Here is a 22,622-nt window from a genome sequence, read left to right on the forward strand (position 1 = left end):
CGCGTTCACCAAGCGGTAAAAAACTGTGGGCATTTGCAAAGAGAAAATATCTTTGTCTGTTCTTTCTTGACTTATACCAAACCAAAACGGAAGAGATCCGATTCACATGGCAACGCCGCTACCCACTTAGTGGAAGGAAACATGAGATCAACAGTTAAGTAAGCGAAAGCATTGGACCAGAATCCACCCATTCACCCGGTGTATATGATGTGAGGAAAATGTAATCAGACAACCCACCGGGTTTGGTCCGGGCCGGGACCCGGGGATCCGCCAGTCCCGTGCCGGAGAGCCAAGCGTCAAATTAGATTTCCGATGATGGGCGAGTATTACCGCGGCGAGAATACACATCAGCCAGCGCAGCGCAACGTGCTCCAACGCCCTGGTGCCATCGCCTCACAACTCTGCTGGCACAAAGGGAAAGCGCGTTCGCATCGGCCAAGTCCAAGTTCTCCTTCCGCCCTCGGTTTAGAAGTTATGCCGCCGATCCGTGCCGGGTAGCGGAAGGGAAAACTCTCGCCCCGAAGGGTATCGCATTTCCCGGAGTGTGCGCCCTCCCTTTATTCCTTGAGGGTGGAGTTTCATTCGTTTCGACGGCGAGCTACTAGTCACAGTTTATCAAAAAACTCTGGCACGTGAGGTTTTTCGGTGCGCTATGCCATACTGCATACCTTGCCTAGAGGGTTGGCGTTTTCCAGAGGATGGAGTGGTTGGGTCTGGAAACTGTGGGAGAATTTTTCAGCCTCGTGGAGCTGACCGCTGACCGACGCCACCGGACAGCAACAGCTGCCTCCGCCATTTTTGAAAGGAGGGGTAAGGTAAAGTTGCGTCCGGAAATAAATCAAAGTCAGCGAAAGTTCCGCACTCAATAAACATTGCACAACGTCAGCCGTCGACGGAGGGTTGGGGGGGTAGAGAAATGTTTGTCGGAAGCTACGAAGTGGTAGAAAGCTAGCACACTTCCCCATACAAATGCGCCCGGTACGGTAGGCCATAGGATTTCGGATGGATACCATGCAGAACCCCGGTTTGGTGGAATCCTTGGAGTTTGGAGCTGCTCCAACGCCTGCAAACACTGTGTGCATATCGCTCCAGGAGATGTAGCAAAACCAACGCCTGGCCTTTGCAGCAGCACACAACACACAACAAAAGGGGCCACCGGGAGGGCAGCAATGTAAGCAGCAAAGAATGTTACACTGGAACGGTTGTAATGTTACTCGAAACATTTCGTTACTAACGTTTCCTAGCGCGAGCAACACTGGGAGCGACGAACAAAGGAACCTGGGCGGGGGACAACAACACGTGGCGCGTGAGTTGCATAGAGTAGCGGCGGTTGCAAAAGAAGCAGCGTCCTGAACTCGGCCACGACAAATAAACATGTTTTTACACACCCGCACACTTCGCAGGAGCTGGATCCCCTTCGCCACCAACGAACCGGTGGCCTACAAACGTAACCTCCAAATTGAGTTCAATGTGGCGTTCATCAGCGCCCAGCATCCACTAAACGGTCCCACTAGTTTACTGTCGCATTGTGTGTGTGTGCGCGTGTCCTACACCGACCCGGGCGATTGCTGCATCGGTCTTTTTCGAGCCCAATTTTCGCTCGTCATCACCGTCATCGTCGTCGTCGTCGTCGTCGTTGTCCTCGTGTGTCCACACGAGGCCTATTGTTCCCGTTGTTCGTGGGCCGTCCTTTTTGTGGCGGCAGCAGTAGGAAGGTGTGAGAGACCTTGATAACCCAGAAATGTCGCAAATGAACAACGACATCCTGCAAACGGCTGTATGTCTTGCCTGTTCCTGTGGCCATGGGGTTCGGTAGAAAACCTTGAGAGGGTGACGCTAGGCGAGTGGAGTTGGTGTAAAAAGGCCGGCATCCCGTCACCGACCGCAGCAGGCCGCTGGCCAACGGCTAGAGTAGCCAAGAGGAAACACGGAAGCCCAGACGTGCGCGCTGACGATGAGGTTCTTTTGTTCCGGAACTCGCTCCGAATCCCCTTCGCCGGAGAGGGATCAGCGAAGACGGCCTGGGCAATGACGCCTTTTGCCACGTGTCCTCTGGCATTCCGGGTCGGTCGGTCGGTCCAACCTGTGCCTTTCATAGCTGCAGCAACCGATGCCCAAAGTAATCATACTAAGCGTGTCGAGCGCGTTTGGGATTTTGCGCGCCGACCTGCTGAAGGCTATTCAGGGGTGGGGGGGGGGGACCCTCGGGGAAGGATGAGTTGCTATAAATTATTAGATGACTCGGTGACTGTGGGCGCACCGTGGGCATTATGGCAGGGGCTTTATGGTCGCCGCGTCTACACAAGATAGTGGTAGCAGTTAATGCCGCATGTCTACAGTGCGGTGCCGAAAAATCCTGGCTACCGATACCGCTTCCATAAGCACACAACCACGCACCAGCACACATACTCCGGTTGCCATCCCGGTACACAAGTCGGTCTAATATTCACGCTGAAAAGTTAGTGATCCCCGTGGGAACAAACGCGTAGTCTCGAGCTTTAGTTTCCTCGTGTACAGTGCCTTTCTGCGGTTATCTACCGGTTTTGTTTGAACGCGGCATCGTTGTCGTCGTCGTCCTCGTGTTTCGGTGAAATGGTGAAAATGATTCCGGATCGTATGTCGTAACAGGCCCCAGCGTACGTACAGATGGTGGCTGCAGTCGACCGAGTCATAAAATGAAGCCCATCGCTTTGGGCCAGTGGGTTTATCCGGGAGCGTACAAAGAAGGGTATCTGGTATAGTGCGGCTTTTATTATGCTTCCTGGCTTTGTGAGATAGTCAAGTAACCTTCGATAGGGATAGTCAAGTGACTAAAATTTGGTAATCTTGACAATCCCAAACTACCAGAATCAATAACTACCACAATACTATACGCAATTCGCAGAGGTATAGCCCGTACTTACATGATAACTGCTGTTGGCTTTGAACTACTTGCAAAGGTTAATGTTAAACAATCTAGATCGACTCTATAGAATTCAGATAGTTTCATGGATATCTACGGAACTTAAAGTCCATTCAGTTCTGGCGAACATTTTATCCGTCGCGCAGACCGAACTGTTGATGAGTCTATCAAGGTCCTGCAAAGGTCCGCCTTGACCGAGACCATCGGCATACTGTCTTCCGCTTCGCCGACTGGTTCTGGAGCCTTTTTGGCCCGACTAGATCCAGTTCCCAAAAGCTGCCCCACGCCATCTTCTGTGGAGTCACCAAAAAAGGGTACTCCTAAACATTCCCGAGTCGACTGCGGACGTGACGAATGTCATATTCGTGCCGTGCAGTCATTGAAGGTCAGTGGTACGAATGCGAACCCTTGTGCCGTGTGGTATTGTTACCGGTGTTTTTTTTTTTTTACTCTTTCCGGTGCTACCTACCAGTTTTCACTGCTACGCCATTGTCCAACGGTGCACTGGTGGGTCCAAAGGTGAACGGGATTGATCGGTCCTGCGACGGACGGTGCCAGTTTTTGCGCAATTGCTCAACTGAGGGCTGGCGGAATGCCTCGGACCAGTTGGACTGGTCCCGTCGTCGCGTCGCAGTTGATTACATAGATTACCGAGGGGTTGCGTCGCTTGGTTCGGAGTTTGCTGGCGTTTTCATCTTACTCTTCCTATTACGCGGTTAATGGCTCCGGGAAGGTTTCCATTATCATTATGTTACGTCGCGGTTCGTTGGCTGGTGGGGGGACATTTTGTGCGTCCTAGGTGGCTGTCCACTACAATGTAGGTAATTATACAGCCTTGGCTAGGCAGGTTTGAGCATAATATTTTCGTACTTTCGACGAGCTAGAAGCAGTAGGAGAATAAAGAAAACACTTTGCTCCAAACACTAAACATTAATCAATTTATGAGCTTCAAAATATAACCTCTGCCGTTGATGACGGGCTTAAAATTGAATTTTAACTGGCCCACAGTCCGAAGGATGCTTTGAATTTATTTCCCGGTTTTAGTACACTCGCAGGGTGCCACCATGGAGGCAAAATGCTCCTTGACGAGTTGGGAATAAAAATGCACCCCATTAAACATTCAACACTTTTGTGCTTTCCTCGTTTGATTGGACCATTTCTTTCCTTCATTTTAAACGCTACCTCCACATCGATCGAAAACACAAACAGCTGTTCTTGCTAGGACCCGATCCATGGGGTGATCTTCGGGTGACTTACATTTTTACGAGCTGTCAAAGTACATTAAGTACCGCGTCACCGTTTTACGGTGCCAACCCAATTGATAAGAATGGCGCCGTTATGTTTAACGCCGTCGGTTTTCGATTTTAGAGCAACTAAAATAAATTGACATTCAAAACCGAAAAATTTAAGGACTACAAACTTCATAAACTGTTGATAAACAAAATAATTGATAGTTTTCGGGTTGATGAAATTTAAATTTGGCTCGTTATTCTACATAAGTTGAGGGAATATTTCAAAAGTCTAAAGAATATTTTCAATCGGTAGAGAGAACGTTGCAATCATTTAGGGGTATATGTCAGACAGGTAACGGAAAAATGAAAAACACTCTGGACAGTTATGCATATCGGTTGAGGGAGCATGTTGTCAACCTCACAAAAATCCTCGTTTGTTGTCAGTTGTTTGGTTATTTGATTCGTGCCGAAACTAACTGCGTTTGCATTGGAAAAGTGAATTAGTTACAGTGTATTTTTACTCAACTTTCGATTATATTGAAATTTGTACCTTCGATTTTTACGTCCACGAGTTTACATTTGTTTCTCAAGCAAACGGATTCGGTACGATTAACGAGGAGAACCATCGAATGTTATACGTAGACGGATCGGTTGTTTGACAGAACCGTAACAAGATGAACTAAAGAAGGTGTAAAATAGGTGAAAGGTTTTGTATTGTAGATGAAAAGATTTTTATTGATTGAAAACAACGATTTTCAAATTTGTTTTCATCAATAGCAACATCATTTATTAACAGAAAACGATGAGTTTTGTGAAGTTGGAAGCTTGCTCATCCAAGCGATACAAAATTTCCCTAGTAGGGTTGACCGATTCCCATGGCTATTTGTCACATTCCCCTGTAAGATTGCAAGGTTCTCCGTTGCGTCTGGAAATACCCCCAGTGTGGATGAAACTTTCCTTCTACCACCTAAAACATTCCATTGTAGGGATCGAAACCCTATATTTTTAATAAATAAAGTTCTAAGCATTGTAGGACAGGCGATGAAGTTTAACTTCATTCCTTCACAGTTTTTAATTACCGTTTTCTCCTTACTTTCTTGATGGGTTTTACACTCGGCTTTGTTTGATATAATCTTAACGCTACTTCGTTGATCAGAACGGTGATCTCTCAATTAAATACACATTTTGAAGCACCCGGGTTGGGTTGCGTGAGCACGCAAATCAGCACCTGTCGTGAAACACGGTCACGGAACCAATGTAATCAAGTGCATCAAGTCAACCACCGTCAACGTTGCTGGAGCGAAAACAGTCGCTTCTTGACTTGGCTTGGGTTTGCCTCTCCGTACTGGTGCAGTCAATCAGTCAGTCATCATCAGTCCCATCGTGTTATGGCGCGAAGACCCAAGAGAAGCCACTCGAGGTGCGTTTGCTTCGAAGATTCGAGCTGGTTTGAATTTCGCCCATCTTCAATCATGAACCCTGACGTTGCAACGCTGACGATGGGAGCCACAAGCATCCGGTTTTGTTCCTTCCTTACCCAACCGTTGGATGAAAACCTGGACATACAGATGAACGGGAAGGGAATTACGTAGACGTTGGTGGGTAAGAGGGGGGAATAAACTACAAGAGAGAAACTGGTAGAATGGTAGTCGTGTCCGTTATACAGCACCTCGGGGTGCACTGCCTCGGTACCTTATTTGCAGTGCCAGTGTAGAAATTGTTAATTTTCTGCTTGAAAAGAACCACCAACGGTACGCATCCCGCAAGCTCTACGTCCTGTGCAGGCCAACGCGGACGAACCGAACCGTAACAGCCATCGAAAGCTCGAACGATGCTCGGTGGAAGTGCATCGACCAAGAGAACATTCGTCTGCACCGGCACGAGCACGAGCACAGGACACGAAGGAACTATTATTAGTGGATTACTGAAGATCATCGTCCTTCAGCGTCATCGACAAAGGCGTAGTTATGATGACCGGATGGCCCGACCACCGGAACGGGCACCAGAACCGGGAGGGATGTTTACCGAACGCTCCTTGGCATGCTCATGATTCCGGGAATGGTGGCGCTAGTGGAGTGGCATCCGGAAGTGGCCAATAGCCTGACGACGAAGAAGGTTAGCAGTGCGGTGGTTTGGATTTGGGTCGTAATCCTAATGACAGTTATCGGATAATGAATCGTAGATTACATCGAACAAGAGTCATCGATATTCATACAAATGGGTTTTCCTTCTCGGTGCCGCAAGAACTTCCACCCCGACGTCTCCACATCCCGTCTTTGCCGGAAGAAGATCGATCGAAGCAGGTCAGGTTGGAGATTTCTGCGAACTTTCAATAATTAGATTGTTCCAACGGTGCCGAACGCCCATCAAAAGGGCTTAGTCAAAAGTAGTTCTAGCGTAACCAAATCCTGCCACGAGCACGGCTGTATGCGCATACATATACCCCGTGCGGGTGAAATTCAGGCCCCCTCGGAAAAAGTTTCAATTTCACAATCAGGGTCGGAAAAAATTGCCGCACTTTCTTTCAACCTATTTAACATTTCTTTTCCTTTTTTCCAAGCCTTTTCCACTCGTGCAGTGTCAATTTCGGGACCATCTTCATCTTCGTGAAAAAGTTTCTCCCGGAATTCGCGACCCCGCTCGTGGGGGTGGGAAGGAGGGGGAAAAGTTTCCAATCGCAAGGCTCCTGAAGCGTATCGTATCGGTTTTAGGCGATCGATTCCATCAATTTGGTCGCCCAACTGGGCGGGAACGCCATGGGGTGCCATTTCGTTTCGCCATTCTTCTCAAATTCCACCACCACCATCAATCTCCTCCCCGCCAGCCAGTCACGACGCCACATTCCCATCGTTTTGTCATCTTCGGGAGCGTCCTTTCCACACGCCCGACAGTATCTAATTGAAATCGCAAGAAATCCCGACCCGGAGCAGTTTCCCGGAAACGTCCGGAACGCTCGTATTCGTGCATAGTGTTCGACAGTGATGGGTTTACTTAGCCCCGGTAGTACGTAAATTTGCGGAATAGAGTGCGTTCGGCCATTTGAGGAAAACACTACTGCAACCAGGTCACTGTTGCAGTTGTTTTTTTTTGGATAACCTGCAGTACGGTGGTTTCTGTATGTACTAGAAGAACTGAGAATACGCTGGCATTCCTCAAATCAATGTCCCTCTATTTATTGAATTTTAGTCGCTAATGTTAGATTTGTTGTAACTTTTTATTGTGATTATTATCACTTACGCAGTACTTATAGCTAATTTAGATTTTAATTCGTAAACTAAACTTGTGTGATTTACAAAAAGGATTATCCAACACATTATGTTAGGTAAAGGCTTTTATTTAAAAATATTCACATTTATCAATCATGGCAAAACCAGTGTAAATTATGCAATTTCGTTGTGCCCATTTCCTAAGCCCATTTTTTTCACCTAAGATACATTCAGATGGATTTATGAATCTTTAGAGATTCGAATCTTCAAACCTTACTGAATCTTTCGAAACCTTTATGAATCTTTCATGGATCTGTCACGGATCTTCACGATACTTTCAATGGTGTGGATCATGCGACCCAAAAAAAACCGGGTCCCTCTACCCAGTTTTACGTCTCTCTTCCAAAGATTGAAGAATCTCTAAAACACAAAGAATCATTCAGATTCATCAATTTGGATCTGAATTACACAACTCTAGTGAAAACTGCCCGCTTAGTACTCATTAATGTGTTAAAATAAAAAAAAAAATAATTGAAGTAAAAATTACGCATCAGATTGCGACGATAGGTTTGAAAAATATTGTTCTTCCAATACACAGCAAGATGACTTACTTAGCAAAATACTGATTCAATTCATCCACACATTGTTTTGAATCAGTGGGTGACCAATTTAATAAGGATGCCATCGTTTCATCGTTTCAACAACAAAGCGGTGCTTCTACGTGTGCATGAAATCCATACGTCACATTTATTGGTAAAATAAGTTCTGATTTTTGCTGCACGAATTCAAACGTTGTTTTTTTTCTGCGTACATGAATAGCTGGTACAAGCTTCATCATCTTCGAAATGGAATCAATTAACAATATAATTGGCGGTTGTGTTCAATATAAACATAATCAGCAATTATGAGTTCATAATGTTGTTTCTTTCATGGCCTTAGTTGAGGCTCGTCAAATTATATCATCTTAGTGCGAAGAATTTATTTTTCAAAATATTTTTTTTTCTTCAAATGCACGATAACGTTGGCAAACATAACGCTGTTATTCAACATCGTCGTCCTTGGCACGGTGTAAGATGAGTAGTGAATTTTTCTTCTTGTTTTAATTCGTACCCTGCAGCTTTTGCTTGGTGATGGTGAATTATTTTAGACACCCGCTCCAACACCCCCCCATCGGGTTACCATTCGGTATCAAAATGGCACAGGAGCGACAGCGAATCGCAAAACACGCAAAGTGACTCGTGGGGACTGACTTCGCGCTCGGCGCCTACTTTGCTTGCCTTCCGGTCGCCCGCGCTTTCGCAAAACACTTCTCCGAAGGCATCCGCTACGGGGACATCCATTTCCCGTTCCAGCATTCGAGTGAGCTTGTCACGGAAAGCCACGGAAGCAGCGAAGAATTGGATACATTTCAGCGAGTGTATCTCCACTCCGCTTCAGCCCCACATGTCCCGTTCTGTTCGGGGAGCGTGGATTGAAACCGCACAGCCATCCCACCAGTCGATGCCGAGGGACAAGGACGATACTTTGCGCTTTCTACAACGTCGGTATGGATGGTTTTGATCACTTAAGTGATCCACCGCTCCTAGGTGGATTTATCACTGCCAGGCATCGAAATGCTGAACACGACACCGAAGCCGCGCCGGATAGCGAGAAGTGCATTTCGGCAAAATGGCGCCCTCCTTCCCCTGCCCATACCAAACTCCGGAGTGTTTAGTGCGCTCCCACACAAAGGCAGCGGCAAAAAGTGTGCGCTTCCGGAAAAGGGAAGAGTGAGTGATTGTTTGCAAACCGCCGCGCACTCACCAACAACGGACGACTTCTTCGCCCCGGACGAAAAGCCTTACGGCGTGCGCGGCGTTCTTGCCATTCTTTGACTAGTGAATTTTCACTCGGAACCTCAAGCAAGAACCTTAACCAATGTGTACGTGTGCGTGTGTGTGTGTGTGCCTATGATTGCGAGGAATGTATGCGTTGTGTGTAGGGACACGACACGGTGGTGAATTTGATAAATATTTGATCCAAAACCCAAGATCGAACTGCTCGCCGGGAAAACGTCGTACCGAACGTCGCCGGATGAGCGCGTCTCGGGTCGGTTCCCCTTTTTTCCCAAGGTAGACCCGTTTACCTTCACTTAGTACTACGGTACACACGGTTCGCAACACGGTTCGTTGCCTTTCGGTGAGCAATGGCGAGGGATTTTCTGCGCGGGCAAACAAGCAAAATATTTCCCCAAAAATTCTTCCACCGTGGAAGGTTCGTGCTCGGAAGGAAAGTTTTCGAGTGATCAATCGAATTCTCGGTGCCTTCTCGTTCCGAACATCGTGTCGCCTCTTTAGAGGAAGGCCGATAAAAGCACGTATGCGTGTGAAAATTCATCCGCAAAAGTCGATGAAAAGCGTACCAAACGGGCATCCTAAACGTCGGTTTTGGGGGCGTGTTGCCTTCGCATCGAACGCAAGTGACAAAACAATTACCAAAGCCCGTGGTCTAGCTTAAGCCCAGGGATGGGGGATGTGGTCGAACGGGTGACATTTTCGTGCAACAAACGTTTCGAAATGTGTCAGAGAACGTGTCAGCTCCGACAGCGGCTGGCAGCGTAGACAAAGTTTCTAACAACATGTTTTTGTTTCCCTTTCGTTCCAGGTGAGCAAACGGACCACGTCTATATGGAAGGCTTCGACTGAAGCAGGCTGAAGGGGAACAATAATCAAACGTTATCGTAAGGTTTTTCATTGGGGTATTGAGAACCAAAAAAAAAAAAAACAAAATCGAGTCGATCACCCACTTCGACATGGTTTTACGTTCTGTTGCTGACACATATTTAAATTCAATTTTACATACTCTTCTCATTTTGTTCCATTTTTCTAATGAATCCTAAAACTAATCTTTAATTTCTCCAGAAAGCACAAGTGAAGCCGGATTATGTAGTGCAGGGACTGGCAGACAAAATGAAATAGTTTATGAAAAAAGTCTGTCACTGCTAAATACTCATCATTAATCTTAACATTTTCAATCCGATATAGTAAGGAACGTTTCTAATTGTCTTTGCAAAATTTTCTCTTGGAACAGATAAAGTTTTAATCCAGTTTGCAACTCTTGTTCAACATAAGAGATTAAAACAAACATGTTTGCTATACAATCTTCCGTTTTGTTAAACACAATTTTTTTAATTGCAAACAATTTTTACGGCTGCAAATGAAAGACTATTCTTGATTATTAATTCTCAGATGTTTGTAGACTTTGAGAATTACGTCACCTATTTTTGCTTTATCTTATGTTTCCTTTTGACTGCATTTTGACCAGAGATAAAATAGTTTAAAAAACGTACATTTAATGACTTGTTTTGGATTTCAATATGAATCCGCATCAAACAGCTGGACCATATGGAAGTCTTATGTTTCATGTTGGAATGATGTGAAATTTTTTTTCTGTAACTAAATTGATCGATAAAACGAGTTGTTTAAATCAATTGATAAAATAAAATAAATATCGCATCAATCCAGCTCTACCAAAATAATTTCCTGGAATTAAAAACTCATACTCGTTTCGTAAAGATACGGCATTGTTTCTTACCGATTCTACGATTTCGTTCGCATGCCTGCTTCCGAACGAAGCCAGAAACCATATGCTTTATGAATTTAACGATACGGCACAATCGGACAAAATATACTGCCACTTGGAACAGCCTTCAACCGACCAATTTAGCGCAACTCATTCGTGAAAGCCACCGAACCACAGTGAAAGGAGCAAACAATGCTTGTTTAAATATGCATTACCACTCCCGGATTGTGTTGTCGATTACATCGAATTGTTTGTCACTGAGCCATGAAACATTGTCTAATCACCAGCGCACACAAAGTCGCGGTATAACCGCCACCACCACCACGCCACACGTCGAACGACGGTGGGGTATGTTTCTTCCGTGTCCGTGCGATGGAGTTGCCTGGTGGCTCACGAGTCGCAGCAATTTTCCCCCATTTTAAGCAACCCCATCGCAATCTCGCGTGATCACTTGGCTGGTTTCGTATCGGGGGCTGGAAATGTGGATGCTGGCTCACCACACCCACACCACCACACGCCTCAGGCCTACAACCGGAGCCGCCTGGTTTGGTTTACATTTTCGAATGTTTCACTTCGCATCAACACAAACCACGCTCGTTTGGCGTCGCCCTGACGAAGACGGCCACGTATTCAGTTTCGTTCAACGTGAAGAGTGCCTTTGTTCGTATATGGATTGTATATAAATTAATTCATAAGTGACAGTCTTTACGCCTTGCTTCATCTCTTATCTCAAAACAGTAGACACACCTTGCCTTCCCTTACTGCGTGGTTGGTGGAGAAAATGTTACATTATCGTGAAGAGGTTTTTACGTGAAGACAACACTCTCCCGGCGATCAATAACGGGATAAAAGGGGTGGAATAATGTTGTACTTTCTAGCACGGCCAGAAATTTCGCAATCATACCTTCCACCCAAAATGTGTTTTTTGCTGTCTCTTTTATACATGTTTTATAATCACGTTCGAATCGTTTTTGTTCCCTCCGTTGAAGAAGGCAAATAATGCTACGCGAGTACTCTGGTCACTTCTTACACGGTCCCTGCCGCTCATTATCATTATCATTTGCGTCTACGAGTTGCCCATTGCGTATGTGGTTCCCTTTTCTTATGTTGCAATCACACGTATGGTGAGCTAAATTGGCTCAATTATTAAGGTCCGACGATCATTTCACCCACTGTTTTGGTGGGCAAACGGCGGTAGAAACCTAGCGACCGTCTGGGTAATGTTCTCCATGGCAAGTAGTTCAATTACCCGCTATCCCTATCACCGTACCGTCTAAATAGTTCACCGCGCGAAGAGAGAAAGAGAGAGAGAGTAATGTGATACAGAAATGTTTTAAGCTTTATTTAAGCTTCATTAAGAGGACAGGTTACCGTGTTTGTATTCTTTTCCCTCCACTACTAACGGCTCTCCTGCATCTCGCGCCTGGCGCAAAAGTTCCAATCGAAGCCGAACCACTTCGCACCGGTTTCGCTAGTGCATCGCCATTCCAACGCTTGGGCACTGTGAAGGACGCGAAAATGGGTTTCCTTTTACCCGTCGACTAATTGTCCGCCCGGTCGCGTCGTGCGCAAACGGCGCTCGGTTGCAAACCATTATGCAGCAATTTCCTTGCAAGCTTCCACTGCCACCCGGTTCCCCGGGTTTACTGCGTGCGCGCGCGAAAGCTGGAATGTTTACAAGGTCAGCTTACATCGTTGCTCTTGTGTTTCTTTCCCATCGTCATCGTTCGTTATTGACATTCTTTTTTGACCATCTTTGGCAATCTCATTTCCATCCTAGGTGGAATTTGAACCCAACCAGTTGTAAAATCTTCTGTTCGGTCCTTTGACGCACAATTAAAAAATTTGAAGATAAAAAAAAGAGCCGAACGAAATTGCTATCATTTTTGCGTGAGCTCACATTTGCACAAATTTATCTAGGCTAAGCAATCGCGTTATTTGAACCTTTAATTTACAGAAGGTTTAAGGTAAAACTATTAAATCGATCTTAGTTTTGGTAATTCAACCATTTATTTTAATATTATTTAATGAGATTTCTACTAACAAACGATATGAAAAACTAGTTTATACCCGTCTTTATTGGGTGAGCGGGTCAATGTACACACAACGCTGCAATGTATTCTGACACGCTCGGTATCTGACCGGGTATGCAAATTAGTTTTAATTAAAACATTGACTCAACGCGCCAACGTCAAGCGCCAGCATCGGAGGCGCTCGGACGTGGAAATGGAATTCCTGGAGGAGTAAAAAAAAGTTCCAACCTACAGGAAACAGGAAGGAAACATCTTCTTGAGCGAAGCGAAAGAAAAAGCGGTTGTCTAACGCAACTAGTACACGTGGGGGTTAAGGCGAAACGTTGATGAATCGTCTTTTGGAGGAAGCATAGCGTATAATTTCACCAGAGCTTCATTGGTGTGTTTCTTCTTAGTGTGAAATTTGATTTCGTGTTTAAGATATTATTCATTCGCATGCGGTACGAATGTATCGTTTTGTGAAAATTATCGTTAAATCAGTATAAGTTCTGATCATGCAATCTTGATCAAAAAAGATATATTGAAATTAAATACGCTGAGATGAGTTGAACGGTTTTCCTCCGGACAACCGCACCATAATTTGCATGCGATCCGCTCTCCCTTCTCTCCCTTCTCTCTTCTCTATCTCTCCCCTTGCCTTTCCACAAAGCGTTCCAGCGCATGAATAAGAATGCAGAATGAATTAATTTATATTTATGCGACACATAAATCATTCACAAATGAATCGTTCCTGCCTTCCCATTGCGCCTATTGCGAATCATACTTGCAAGTGAAATGTTTCGTAAACAACCATAAGCCGTGGGAGTCCGATCGAATGGACATCTTGCCCAACCCTTGCTCCGGAGCCCGACCGGCGAGGTTTTCCCGTTCATCCCTTCACTGGGCAAAAGGTGCCTTGGACTTTCCTTCGTGATGCGTCTATGTTTCCGCACGAGAACACATCGGAAACACGATCCTGGTGCTGTTTTATGTCAGTCGGAAGCCTTGGATTCTTCTGTCGTTCGGTACCTGTGTGTGTGTGTTACTTGATGAGGATGCACGGATTGTGCATTCACGGCGAAACGGGGCGTTGTGGCGGGCTATGGAAGATAATTCACTTTTCAAAATTGCCCGTTTGATGAGGAATGGGAACACGACGGCACTCGTTCGTTCTACGTTAGTTCATCTTCGTTCCGCACCGGTGTTTCTAATCGTTCAGCTGTCGAATGCGTGCGGACATCGTTGCACACCTTTCCCTGCTCCGGTGCCGAGGGGAAAACGCAATTAACGATAAACAAATAATCATAAAATCACCCCATCTGGTCTCCGGTTTGCAGGACGCACGATTTCGTGTACAATATGCTCGTGCTTGGGTGCTTTTGGCACAGACACACACCCACACCGAAGGCCTGAATCGGGATGTGCATTTGTGCATACAAATTCGAAATCGCTCGAACGTTGTGAGCGACGGTAAATCCTTTTTGCTTGTCCTGCCCTGCACGTTTCATTCGCGACATGGCGCAACATGGCCGTTGTGTCGCTGAGTGTTGATTTTATTGTTGTTTCGTGTATTTCTTTTCGCCGTTTTCGATGGAACGTACGCGCACACATTTGCGTTTCACCCGCGCCGCCGTCGTCTTATCGGTTCGTGCAACCCGAGGCGAGAGTTTGTTGCATGACGCCGGAAAACCCGCCGGAAGTGCGTCACACTGGCCAATCACTGTGCACAACAAGTGCATCCGGTACGGTTGCGTTGGGTCTCGCGGGGCTGCGAAGGAAGGAAGGTGGTGCTTCCGGTGCAAGTTGAGTGATGGCGAACATATCCGGCGGCCCAGGCCGGGATGCACGCTCCGGTGGTCGGTGCTGGATCGCTGCACAGGTAATGCAATTAAAGCTTGATGCTGTTTGCCTCCAGGTCTCGCATTCGATGCCTATGGTTGTATTTCAGTATGGGTAAAATAGTACTCCATAGATTGTATCGGAAAACTAATGTATGATGCATTAAAGCATTAAACAAAACTAAATATATTAAGTTTTATTGAAAAATTCCCTCAGAGTACAAATAAAAATTTAAGATATTCTTTGTTTTAATTTTTAAAATTTTAATTTATTTTTCATTGTTCAATCATTCAATTAAGAGTAGATTTTTTTCTTTCTGAGGACATTTTCACTCTCAATTGTTGAGTGATGTTTTTTTTTTATACTATTCCAACATCTCTGTTTAACGCATAAAAAAATTCTGTAAGCATATAATTTTGATCAAAACTAGAACATACTCAAAATTATGTTCAGATCGGCCGAACCATTGCACCAATCAAAGTGTTTCATAATAAATAAGTTTTTCTCGTTGTACACATATTGACTTATCGATGCAGTAGAGGTCAGTATATTTGCTTATTATTTGATTGTTTCATTTTACATGCAAACAAATAATCATGAACATAAATCTCAAATGAAACATTTTTTTCAATTTTCAAACAAATTTTTCAATAAGGTGCAATTTGGTCAGTGACTATCAAATGGAGACTAAACGTCACAATATGCCGTATGAAAGCGAGGATATTTTTAATTATAAATAGCTTATTAGTTTTAACTATCTTCACTCTTACCGTGACTCGCTAGTCATATCACGCATCCAAAATCAATCAACCCAAAAAAACGCCTACCAATTGATTTTGCACAACTTTGAGAAAGTAATTTAAAATTTTAGCTCTCTACCAAAAGCTTCCGAGAGACGTGCCCAACAGACCGGCCCGCCGCCAACGGCTACGCTTGCCGATTATCGAATGCTTAAACTACCGGTTTCACTGAAAAGCTTCTGCAGAGAACTGAATCGGACGCCCGAGATCGCCAGAGAAACGGGCCCCGGGGCAGTGCGCTCGTTATTTGTTACGTGCCCCAGTTGTCCGAGAAATTGATGATTGAGTAATGCTCTTCTGGTGCGGAAAATTGAGCCAACTTTCGGTGGAAAACCCTCCCATCCCGGCCCGAGATTAGACGACAGACGTGGCTCAGATTCGAAGTTTGCACTGAAATGAAGTGGATAAGGCCGAGAGGGCAGGGAAGCTAGGGAACGGTTGTCCGTCCGAACATTCAGCCCGATGGTCGAGTCAAGTGGCAGTCGAAGGCTGCCGCAAGCAACACTGAACCAATGGAACCAATAAAAGAATGTTCTTGCGAAAGGACAGTGACCCGGGGTTCCAGGAGCCCTTTTTCAGATGGCACCTTCAGGAGTTTCCCGGTGCTTCCACAAAAATACAGACACACACACATACACCAATATAAACGGGCATTTATTTGGTAGTGTGTATGTTCGCCTAGCTGTCCCTACGACGCTATCATTGCGGGCGTTCACGCTGTAAAATACGTCACCCTCAACGTTTCCTCCTGGTCGTCGTTGTAGAAACGGTACGTGACAGGAATAAGAATGGGATCTAATGATTTTATTATTGTACCATTCTCCGGGCGGAACTCTTAGGACCTGCCGCATCTCCGATGGTGGCCTATCTAGGGTTACTCACGTTGAGAGTCTGGTATATAAGAAAAGGAAAACAAACGAGAAAAACCTCCCAAAGCTCCGCACACTTCCAGTAGTTTGAGCGGTAGTATGTTTCCTCTAAAAACTCGTTCGAGGGTTCGTTGTAAGTAATTCACCGACCAGCTTAAGCAGAAACTCGAGACTGCAGAAAACCCCTAGCGTTTCCATCGTGCCACGAGCCACGCACACCCCCCTCACACTCTTCAGTTCTTCGCCTCCCCCAACTGGGTTATTCAGTTTTCCTCCGAAACGAAATTGTTAGCACAAATTTGTCGCACTTGGGAAAGCATTTCGTCCCTCGCAGGCAGTCACATAATTGACTGTGAACAGGTTAGCAAATTTACAGCGTACCACCCCGGCCGGTGGGGGGGAACCTTGTGGGAGCAAGGTGGTCCTGCTTTTTCCGACTTTTATTATAACCGTCGCTTCAGGCATGGTTTGACACTTTGGAGCCGAAACCGAACCGAACATCCGTACATCCCGGCCGAACGGGAAGAAGGGTGGGTGCTGTTTGGAGTTGATTTAAACTTGTGTTCCTTTTTTGTCACCCAATCCCTTCCATCACGCCGGCTCCAAACGTGTGCGCTCGTTCGTCTCGGCTCGGCTCGGGTACCCTGTTTGCGGCAACACTTTTTCCACGAGGGGGTTTGCAATACAATCGACAATCAGGGTCACAATATTGGGTCCAGTGCAGGGGTCCCTCGGTTCGACACCATTTTTATTCGCCCCAAGCGATGAGGTTTCGGTGTTGTTCTTTTTTCCAACCACCTCTACTGCTTTCTACCGCCTCTTGGTGGCCGGTGTGAACCTAACATCAAGCGAACACCCCAGGGTGCCCCCATCAAAGTAGAACGTGCTGGCATATGGCCAGACGTACGGTGCTTAATTTGTGCTAAGCAACCGGGAGGGATTCTTTCCGGCACAAAATCTTATTCCGTTACCCCGACTCTTCTGAAGTACCGCAGTGTTGTCGAATGAAAACTTCACGGTTAGGTTTTAATCCCGCTAACATCGTGAAAATAAGTATTTAATAATGCAACCAGCATCATTCGCTTCAAACGAAACACAGCCCACAAAGGGCTTGATGTGCACCTTACGCAATAAGTCTCCCGCAAGCTTCAGAATGCCGGTGGATTAACTTTGTAGATTAATCACACGGTTTGCAAATTTTTTAAGTCGTCTTTAGTTTGCGCTCGTGCGTTCGTGTTTTTATGCTGGATATATGCTAGAATGAGCAATTTATTTCGCATTTAAATCTATTTAAAAAAAATTATTATAGACTAGCTTGACGCCCCGGCGTTACTCGCTGACGAAGGGATTGAGAAACTAATTATGGTTTTAACTAATACTTGGAAGATATTTTTGAGTTTAATAGTTACAATAACGACACATCAAAATGTTTAATATTTCATCAATTTCCCCGTAATGTACAAACCTTAGGGTAACTATGTTGGATACACCTTGACATTTGTTTACATACTTGTTTTGTTTGTGTTAGTAAAACTGAGTTTAAATTGTAAAATTTCGATGATTTTATCAAAAAAATAGTGATCAAACAAACCTTCAACAACATTTGCAGTACTTAAACTTAATGTGTGAAAAGTTTTAGAAGCGAGGGTTCAATATTGGTCGAGTTTTTAGTGTACACAGAACTCCATGCATGAAAAAAGTAAAACATGTAGTAGATTTTAATTCTATCATGCAAGTAATGCGCGTTTGTACTTAGTAGAAATATCAAGTTTAGGCCAGTTGGTTGACCTATGACATAAACTTTTGCACCAATCGCTAGGCACACATTTCGCCCTGGAAACAAAAACAAATCGAAATTTCGCCTTTGGACAATAAGTTATATATTGAGTCATTACTTACTTTTAAGCATACTTTATGATTAAATAAGCAGAAAAATGCAATTATTTGTATAATGAGCATGAAACTAGCGTTTTGATTTTTATAAGACACAGATCTGAATAAAACACTAAGAAATTAACCAACCTGACAAAATATATAGTGCCAATCAAATTAAAGAAGAATAGAATTCGTCTGATTTTTTAAGATAAACAAATAATCTTAGTAATTTTCTTTGCAACTGTTACAGTTTTCATCAATTTACAACAATAAATTAAGTAATGGTTGAATGTTATATGAACGGAAATAAACGTGAGATTTAAAATGAGGAATCAGTAAAATTATAGTAATTTTGCGCAGTTTTTATATTAAAACCAAGGAAGAAGGATGGTCTTTAACAATTTGCATAAAAAAATTAAAAAAAATAAAGTAAGAGAATTTTATAAAAAACTTTAATTATTTATATAATGTCTTAAATAAACTACATTTTATCGACTTCCGATGAAATCGAATATTATAATCCTGAAAAAGTTTCAAACCACGTTTAATGCCCTCAAAGTGAATAGCAAATCTGCATTTGAAAAGTTTCTTACGGGTTTGAAGTTGGGCCATTCAAATTCGTTAATTAGAGTAACCTTTAACGTTGTGAATTGTTGACCCTAAAGAGAAGAGCGTACCGAGCGGCAGGGAATATGAAATCATATCAACCTGTTACTGCTCCCCTGATTGATGCTTCAAAAACAAATCATCCGGAAAGCGATCTGATGCACTTTCCTGCACTTTGCACGAAAGCGCATCTATCCGTACCGTATGCCTTCGGTTGGAAACCAATTTGTTTAATATTTCTTTGCCGTGCTGTACTTACCGCACGAAAAGCTACCTTCGAATGCAGAAAGTCCACATTCCATTCAGCCACGCTCGAAAGCAAACGTCGGTCGAAGAAAAAGCAAACCGAAATGCAATCAATCATAACCCAAACGAACAAGAACGCTATCATACTCCGCTTCGGGGCGCTCACCAGAAGGTGGCGTCAGTTGTTTGTTTTCCTTCTCGCTTTCCTTTTGCATCGTTTGTCGATAACAAATCAGGATTCGGTCGAGTCAGAAGAAAAACACACACACACCTCCAACTCTCGGCGGTAGAAGCCACGGGCAAACGGACGCCTGATTATTATGGACACACGATGTGACCACAAGGAAATGGCCTGCAGATTGATTGGTAAACTTTTACCCACCGGGCGCCTCCTTCGCGCGTCGCTTCGCTCGGTGAAATGATAACCTGAATCGGACAGCATCCCGCCGCATCGCAACGACGATTTGCACGAGGGTAGATCCTGTTTATCGACCGGACTCTGTCGGCCCGTCGGTTGCCACCCGTGGCGCGAGTGACGGAAGGAGGCGTACCGTTTTTTTCTACGATGTTTGCGGAACCTGTCGGCTTCGGCATGGAAACAAATAACGTGCATAATGACAACAGCTTAAACAGTAGCAAGACAGCTGGCATTGATTGGGAAGGAGCAAACGTTTTGCGATTATGGCAGAAGAATTATCGTTTTTAAAAGACATTTTAATTTTATTACACTTATGCTAATATTTTTGTATATAAACTATGTTCAATACTAGAAAAGATAGAAGCATCACATGTTTTTTATTAATATATAATTAATCTTTTAGAGTAGGAAATGTAAGAATGAACGATTATTGAAAATTGCGTTAAAATAAACACTTAAAACAGGGATGTGAACCCAATTTCAACAATTGGATACCCAAAATTATACTTTAAATTTGCGTAACCTTTGAAATAATGGTAACAAAATTATAATAAAAACTGACAATGGATTAAATGAATGAAAATAATCTACAGTTGGGCGCCATCATGTGAAAGTTGAATGTACCATGACTGAGCTGGAACTTTCTCGACAAAGTCCCGACTAATAGAGATTTATTGCAAGCGATACGTTGTACTAATGGGCTACGCTTTATTTTTATTTGTGCGAAATTTATCTCACTTTGTCTCAAATTTTAATGAAAATTTTCACCATCCAACGAATGTGGAAAAGTCCGCTGTACATTGCGCTACAGCGTACCGAAATTGGTTCACAGAATCTGGATGACAAGGATCATGGCTCGTCGACAAAAGGCGCTGTAACGCTGGCCAGTGCAGCTTCCAATCTAGATGGACGACACAGTTTTTAATTAAATGTGATCCTTGTGAGGAGCCGGATGGCGGTCCATACCCTTCATAGACGCGGTTCGTTTCTATGGACGCGAATAGCATGACCATGCACCGTTTATGGGAGCTATACGTACTTTCATGCAAACAAAAAAAAAAAGGAAAGAAAACCACTGACCACGCAGACCGGGAAGGCTGGTGGGAAGCTGTAAATGATACAACACGAAAAACGCGTGTGCTTTCAGTTAGCGGTTCGCTAACGGGCACAGTGTCTCATTTTGTTGCACGTCAAAAATGACATGCCCTGTTCCCTGTACGTTCGACCGGTTAAAAGAATTCCCGCGAGACTGGGGCGAGTTCCGGGCAATATTTCGTACACCCACAGACCGCAGAACTGCGTGGATTCCCGCGTTGCTCTGGAAATTATGCGACAAAAACCGGGCAAGTTGGTTGCGATGAAAAGTGACTGGATTCTTTTCGTTTTTCCCTTAAAATGTGGCTCGGGTAGTGCAACAGCTGTACACTTCCGGAATGGTTGTGTATTTAATATTGTTTCAATTTTTTTTATATTTCGGATATACTATTTTGCTTTCCTAAATGCACCGACTAAGCTACGAGAGCGACAACCGTAAGCCTTAGATACGCTTCGTTTTCATAAAAACCCACTAGCCAATGTCCTGGTAATTAAATGGACCGTTTTTTTCCCAGACCCGCGCTGCACACAGAAACCTGATGCGCGCTTATCAAACGTAAATTGAAAAGAGTTTTTCCTAACGAAATTGCAATCATGGCAGGGTGCTACATCAAACGACTTACGGGTTTCGGGTTTTTACACACATTTTCCATTTCCTCTCTTTATTTTCCGTACGTGTCTCTTCTTTGCTACCCCATATGTCATCTGCAGATAGGTGAACTGAGGTCCTTTTTTCATCTGTCTGTGTGTGTACGTGTGTGTATGCGTAAGCCTCTTAATAACTTACGCCAAGTTGTCGACTGAATGTGACAATTTGCCACCATTATTACATTCCCGGTTATGCACAGCCATTCTGCAGTGCTGTCGTTGCCGGTGGTTTCGACACTGTAACCCTTTAATCCGCTTCGTGTGCGGTCGGCACTATCAATTAGTTGCCGGGCCCAGCCAGTATTAATATGGGATTGCCGGAGATCGATTGAACTACCGCTCGGCGAGCTGATGCCTTGCTTGTAATGATTGCATTTAATACCCATTACGGTTTTTACATGGCTTTTATATTCGAAACCAATAAGTAGGGGAAAGTGTTTGCGGACATGAACCACTTTTTTTAACTTTACAGAATTTGCTGCGAAAACATAGGGCAGACTATACGATAGGAAACGACGTAAATGGACGTATCATAAATGTTAGCTTGCGGCAATATTGATGAATATGTAATAAAAAAAACAGAATGAACATTATTGGATATTTCTACGGGCTGGTGTGGGCTCAAATTTGCGGGGTATAAGTATATAAAGATCCAAAATGTCTGCGCCATACGCTCCGTACCATAAAATCAATTTAAAAATGTTTCATGTGCTCAATGAAATATAAAGCAAATGCTGGTGCAAATGCATATTTCAAATCGATCGCTCTACCATAAATATTTTGTGCTATTCAGAGGCACAGCATGGGCCATTTTAATTTGCTCTGCCTTTGTGATGCTATAATGCCTTTATTGTGTATGACCTGAAAGCTAGTGTAATATCTCCAACGCACCCTTATTAGGTTCCCATTATTTTATAATGCTTTTAAAAAATCCTTTCATGTGCATATAGAGAAATGTTCCGTTATCGTAAGCATATGCAATATTCGAATCGTTTTAGATTCAATTAATGTTTGCTGTTGAACTTATTTAATTTAATATGTTTCACGTTTCACTTGCTGGTATCTAAAACACTACCACCTTTCTCAAAACAATGCACATTTGTTTAGACAATTTTAAAATTAGTAAAATTCATAAGATGTGCTCAATTGTGTTTATTCTATTTCATTTGATAAACTTTGCTGTTTAACATTCTTTACAGGGTTTGACAGGCCAACATACAACTGGGGCAACGTTCCTTCTAAATCGCACCTTCTTTCAAAACAATAACAAAATTGAAGTTCTAACGTCAACTGGGTTATCGATCAGCATCACG

General features: G+C 44.0%; 1 protein-coding gene across 1 annotated transcript in view; it reads left to right on the forward strand.

The window, feature by feature from the left end:
• The window catches only part of LOC131259622 (low-density lipoprotein receptor), a 205,601-nt gene that overhangs the window by 117,281 nt on the left and 65,698 nt on the right, over window positions 1-22,622 (forward strand). The gene's annotated exons all lie outside the window — the stretch shown is intronic.

Source organism: Anopheles coustani, chromosome 3 (assembly GCF_943734705.1).
Source record: "Anopheles coustani chromosome 3, idAnoCousDA_361_x.2, whole genome shotgun sequence".
Taxonomy (NCBI): Eukaryota; Metazoa; Arthropoda; class Insecta; order Diptera; family Culicidae; genus Anopheles; species Anopheles coustani.